This window comes from Egretta garzetta, unplaced genomic scaffold, assembly GCF_000687185.1.
Source record: "Egretta garzetta isolate BGI_Z169 unplaced genomic scaffold, ASM68718v1 scaffold18, whole genome shotgun sequence".
NCBI lineage: Eukaryota > Metazoa > Chordata > Aves > Pelecaniformes > Ardeidae > Egretta > Egretta garzetta.
In genome coordinates this window covers 4,157,503-4,163,899 of record NW_009260616.1, presented here as the reverse complement: position 1 = coordinate 4,163,899, position 6,397 = coordinate 4,157,503, and the positions used below count along the sequence as shown (strand labels likewise).

At 40.3% G+C, this 6,397-nt stretch overlaps 1 long non-coding RNA gene across 1 annotated transcript in view; it reads right to left on the bottom strand.

Moving 5' to 3' along the window:
• Positions 1-3,461: 3,461 nt before the first annotated feature.
• The window catches only part of LOC118452930, a 4,011-nt gene continuing 1,075 nt past the window's right edge, over positions 3,462-6,397 (bottom strand). The window contains exons 2-3 of the long non-coding RNA XR_004842812.1: positions 5,126-5,220; positions 3,462-4,268 (exon numbers count right to left, since the gene is read on the bottom strand). This is a non-coding gene — a long non-coding RNA (uncharacterized LOC118452930). The remainder of the gene's footprint in view (positions 4,269-5,125; positions 5,221-6,397) is intronic.

Genomic DNA, 6,397 nt, shown 5'->3' with positions numbered 1-6,397 from the left:
CCTCAATGTCTTCTGGAAGTTATGCATTAATCAAAGTTTTGAGCCTGGCTAAAGAGCTGGAAGAAGCTCACACCTTGACTTTCATAAGAAGCAAAACTAAACAACCTACTGGTTTACTTTCAGCTTTAAGATCTAAGACTATCTGTCCTAAAGCCTTGTATAAGGTCAAGTTCTTATTGAGGGCATTCTGTATGTGAAGATGCAAAAAAAAAAAAAAAAAGGAAACTCCTTAGCCTGCCCTTGTACTCTGAAAGTGCAGCAGAGTCCAGTCTGATGCCTCCAAGTAACTCGCTGGCTCAGTATGCAAGTAGAAGTGAAAGCACAGAGCAGCCGGGTTTCCTGCCTGCCAGCCCAGCACAATTTTATCCTTTCCATCACACACAGCGGTAGCAATGCAAAGGTTAGCAAGCCAAAGTATTCACATGCAGGAAAAAACAGGATCTGGTCCTTTTGCCAGGTGTCCTATCACAGCAGGGGGAACAGATGGGAAAATCAGCAAAATTTGGATGCACAAAAAAGCTGCTCCATCAGGCAGTGTGTTACCTATCTGAAAATATGACTTTCCAGAAGAGAGCTTCCCACTAAAATCACTAGCTTAGCATTGCTTTACATCAAAAGTAAATGTCAATAAAAGAATTTGAGGTAAGCAACAAGTCTGATACTTCTGGGTTTGTTCTTGAAAAGGCAAATTTACAACTGAATTAGTCATTAGGAAGTCAATTTGCAGCTGTGACAAACAAGTGAAGATCTATTCAAGTCACGGTATCACCAATAGTATTAATGATCTTGGTAATGAAAAGCTGATGACTTTTAACAAGTGTTATCTGACACACAAGATAAATACTATTAAATATGAAAAGTCTCTTTAATTACATATGGAGTCTAGAGGCTTGTAAAAACCCAAGCAAATTGGTATGCGGTCCTCTCCTTTACCTGTCACTGGGCAGAGTAATGCCATCGCTCAATTACTGACAGCACCACCGATGACTGAGCCCTGGCTTCCCGCAACACGTGGAGGCATGGGCTTCTGCTCTGGATCTTTCCATCAGGAAACCGTAGGTTCAAGACAATTGCAAAAACCAGTGCTGAATAGTTCTGTTAGGAGGGGTGGCGTGGATCTTTCCATCAGGAAACCGTAGGTTCAAGATTCTGTTAGGAGGGGTGGCACAGGTTCCCAGCTAACGAAGATGTCAGCGCATTTAAACGGGTTTAACTGTTGTTTTCTTTATTCTGTGCAAGAACCTTACAGAGGTGGCTATGTCGTGTTTTTTCTCTGAGATGCTGATAGTCACAGAGTATCTCTTGAAAGAGAGTTAAAAAGGCAGAGTCTGACAGTCAATTCCCGACCAGGTTTGTAATTTAGAATTCAGCAGGCTTTTGTTTCAGTGCCCCACAATAAACACTCTGCTTAAATGCTTTTAGATGCCCGTCCTGCTTTTCACTAAGGTGGTAAATCTGAGTTTAAGAAAAAAAATCCTTTCCATCCTTCACATGTATTTACATCTGTATTTTTGTACCAAAATTTAAAACAGCAAATAAAAGATGAGTCTTTTTCATTTTAGTAGTTAACGAGCTTTCTTTATATTTCTGGTAATTCTATTAAGTTGTTTTGGTGAATGAAGTTTAATCTACCCTTGTGAATAGCAGAGCCACTTCCTACTACTTCTACTCGATAGCAGAAGCACAGGAGAGAAATATAATTTTCTAAAATTGCACCTCCAGCTAGATATTCTCCTCCGTCCCACCAACTGACCTGTGTAAGGAGTCTCATCTTTGACCTAAAAAAGCTAAGTTATGTTCACACCAGTTTGGAGGGTCGGCCTGGGGTACAAGGCTTCTCTTGCAGGGAATGGGAGGAACCCTCCAGCCACAGAACGATTAAAATCTTGAATGAATTATTTTCTGTGCATTATTTTCTTAAAAAAACCAAATTTCAGTTTTGATTAAATTGGACCCTTGGTCCATTTATGTCTGAAAGACTTGTATAACAATGTGATTTGTCAAAAATATGGCATACATAAATCAAATTTTAATAGTATGTACACAGTTACCATTGACATATTAAAAACCTCACAGTTTCATTTAACAGAGAACTATTTTAAGTCCTAAGGCAAGGTCCTCTGAACACCTGCTAACCAACCTCCTTTTTCTGTTTCCTGAGGAAGAAGAAATGAGATCCTAGTAACTATGTATGTAAGTTGCATATAAAAATATTTGGGGTCAGTCTGTATGTATGTCCTCCCAAACTTCCTGGAGCTACTCAAACAGGAAATAATATTTCCTATTTGATTTTTTAATGTATTGTTTTTATTAAAGTATGAGTTCATACTTGATTGAAAACAAATTCTAGCCATGGCAGGAAGAAGGGGGAAGAGAAGAGAGGGAATGGGGTAGAGAATGCATTCATAAAATATCTTCACTTCACTTACCAGCTGTTTGAAAACAGAAGTGAAACCCACTTCTCCTCCCTGGCTTCCTGAATGGCACTTTAGCTGTATTTCCTCTCCTGCTCATTTTCACTTCTCTGCGACCAGCGCTGGAATACTTTTGTGGGAATCACGTAGCAGTGCTTTGAGCAGCCATTTGGGTGTCATACAGGTAAGCACCTAAGCTGACAAGCACTACCTGCGCAAACTCCAGTCAGAACTGAGGCTGTTGTACCTCACAGGATTGATGTTTTACATTTGGCACCACCACTTGCCATGGAGTCACATCTGGCTGCTTTTAATAGGATTATGCAGTACTGTACAACAGGCTCTACTCCTAATTGGTAAAAGGTCCATGACCTGACCCTGCAAAATGCAGCATTTTCCTTTGAGATGTTCCTCTCTATTGCTGCCGGGAGCCGAGAACCCTCAGTTCTTCCAGGAGCTGCTCAGCTCACTGCAGGATCCAGTCTGTTTGAGCCCCTTACCATTCCCCATGTATTAATTATCATCACCATAGAAACAGACATAAAGTGCATTTGACTTAAGAAGGAAGCACGATTAATATTTTGTACTTCCAATTTAAAATGTTATTAACCTTTCATAATCAGAACCAGATACTCTCAAATTTTGAAATAATACAGATTTTTATTAAGTTTTGAAGCTGCTTCCATTAAAATCACTGGACGTTTTAAAAACATGCCTTTGACTTTCAGTGGGAACAAGGTAAACTCCTAAATACCGGAAGTAATCACAGGACTTTTTAATGAATTATGGGGTATGATACCCCTGCGAGAACACAGAAAGAGTTTCATATCTTTACAATACTGAAGTGCCTTGCTCTATTCATTACTCACTTTCTTCTGACCTAAGTATTTGAGAGGCCAAAAGGAGATGCAAAAGGAGGTAAGCCATCAAAAAAACATGCTATGAAAAGGACATAAGGATTGTCAGATTATCAGAAGGATATTAAAATTTTAACATATTTAATTACAGAATTTTTACAGAATTTGTAATCCAAGCCATTGTCCACCTTTATTTTGCCAAGCAGAACCAAATTCATGATACCCCTGGGACCAATCACACTGCAGCGACTTGTTAAAAAACTAGCACATAACAGAACTGGCCAACTGTATGGTCAAACCCGTCTGCCAATACCCACCTCAATCTACTGGAGGAAGCAATCCATTGCATTCCCAGAACTGTCTTTGCAAAATGTTTCTGGGTGGGAACATGGATTAAACTTTTTTTCATCAACACGCAGCTCCTGGGCAGCTCAGAAGCACCATGGGAAGGAGATGAGCCACCAAACTGCATGATGAGTAGCTACAGCTACGGTGGCTTTAGCATCCCATTCTGAGCTCGCCATCTTCCTTGGGGAAAATCACAGCATAAAGGCAATACGCTCTGTGGTATGTCACCACGCACCAGATCTTTGGGTGCCTTCAGCTGCCTGTCAACGTAAATCGCCAACAAGAACATACACACACACGGGATACACAACGTGTGAGTTGTCCTCAGACCTCCGCAGCAGCTCGGCTGACATCCTCGATGCAGTAAGTCACACCAGGGAAAACATGTTAATATACTGGCATCTCAGTTCCCCTCACCTGTTGGAAAGCTACATCCAGTGGGTTTAGGAGGCTTTTTGCTCGTAAGGCACAGTCAGAGGACCAGTGGAGCACGGTCTGTGCTTACTGCCACCTCCATGCTTACATTTCTTCAAAGGCAAAACTCCTGTCAACTCCAATGGTGCAGTGTCAGAGGGAAGGTGCTCTTCAATATCATCTGGGGATCTGGCCACCCTCATTAGATGTAATAGCACAGATGGTGCACAGACTCCTGAAACAAAAACATTTTCTCTCAGGAAACAGAACTGCAAAACCAAAGTATTAATGGTTCATCCAGTAAAAGCTTCACAGTGTGTTTGATCACACAACAGTCAGAAACTGCCTTAACTTCCTCTCTGCTTTTAGTGCAAAGTACAACATAAAGCCTCCAAGTGCAACATGAAATACCATGAACAGAGAAATACCTCATATCCGTGTACTTTTACACAGATGCATTGTAATTTACACAGACTTCATTACGGTTTACTTTTTGTACAACCCAGCCTTAAAATCACACCTTCAAGGTGCGTGTAGATTTGTAAGTACAGGTAAATGACATTAATGTCTATAAGGTACATTGCAAACAGAATGCAAAAAAACAACCAACACTTAATACCTGGAGTTATAAACTGTAGGAATATTAAGACCTTATCTGGTAGCAGCTTCATAGCGTGCTATCCAGGAAATAAACACAAATGATTGTGAGTATTGATTTTTCCCCGGCCTAAAATAACCCATTGCATTTTTGGGGTGAAAACACAATGGCTCAAAGAAACCCTGCAAGGAACTGTCAAATGCTGAATATACACATAAACGCGTACATGAATCTATCTCTATCTACCTATATGATATATGATGCAGTTTTACCATCTTTAATCCATTATGGAAAGTGAAGTCATGAAAAGCCTTAAATACATGCTTATTTCAAATAGAATTACATTCAGCTCAGAGCCTGTTGGCATACCTATAGCTGTACTCTTCATTTGAGTAATATTTAGCATTCTTCCATCTATTTACGTGTTTACATGAAAATGTAGCTATTAAAATCACTGTAAAGCATCCCAGAGAAAATGAGGATGTCTTTCTTACCCCTTTTTATAGGCAGTTGGGCAGCAGAGACAAAAATGTATCAAGCAACAGCACAGGATGAACCAGCATTAGAGGCAGAAACCAAATGCAGAGACCTGATTGGGGGGAAAATAAAGCATAAAATCTTGATTAATCAAAACTGCATAATTGTTGTAGAAATGTATTGGGAAAGATCTCCCAGAGTCTCTCACGGGGCAGGGCAAGAGTTGGGTTTTTCATTGTCATATTCAGAGACAGAAGAGAGCTCTGCTCCAGAATGGCCGAGCAGTTCTGTACTCATATCAAATGCGGGTAGGAAAGGGTCTTGTCCCTGAGCTAAAGTAGATTATTAGGGTTTTCAGTATCCAGTGTGAACGCCCCAAATACTCAGCTACTTCTCACTGCTGGTGTCTTCACTCCTTAAATAAATAAAATGAACACAAAAAGGTCTTCTATTCCTCTCACTATAAAGCGGGGAAAAAGAAGAAATTGCAAAAATCTTCATGGGAGGTAAAATACCTGGTGAGCTATATCTGGGAAGTGAGAACTCCCAAACAGGTATTTCTTTCTCCAAACCATGCTACTTCCATATGCTATTACTTCTATATCTTTCTATCAGAGAAACGTGGAAGCAGTAGGGCTGGGAGATGCAGCCAAGCGCAGTCACCTGCAGATACTAGGAAAACCACAAAATATTTCCTGGAACAGCAGATGCCTGTAGCTTGCTGCAGAGATTGAGGAGAAACAGGGGAGAGAAGACTCAAGCAAGAGACAAGCATGAGGAAAGCTTCTGTGCCTAACTTACTGAAGGATGAAGAAATTAAATTAAGAGATGGCTAAATAAAAATTTAAACCTGGGTTCGTATGTCTTTTCTGGGAGGTACAAAATGTGCCAAATAAGCAAGAATGTACAGACTGTTGTTTTCCCTTGATTCAGGTCCACATTAATATTTCTGCTCTCAGGAATCTTCTCTTTAGCTGAAAATGAGGTGCTCCCGACAGGAGTTTCACATTTTAGAACTGTTTAGCCTAAGAGTCTGAGCTGAAGTGAATATGAGTCAATAATGCAAAGTGAAACAAAGTAAATAATGAAATCAATGGAAAACTCCCACTGAGTCCAGCTCCCAGTGGGGTAGAGATCAGGCCATAAGGCGGTAGGAATACATCCAGTGCAACAGAAATCCTGAGAGGAAAATGTGTTTAGGAAAAAATGTTTCTACATTTCTTAATATGATTAAGAGCTATGGAAGGAATTTAACCATTTGGCATTGCAGTGCCCCTCATGATGATGCA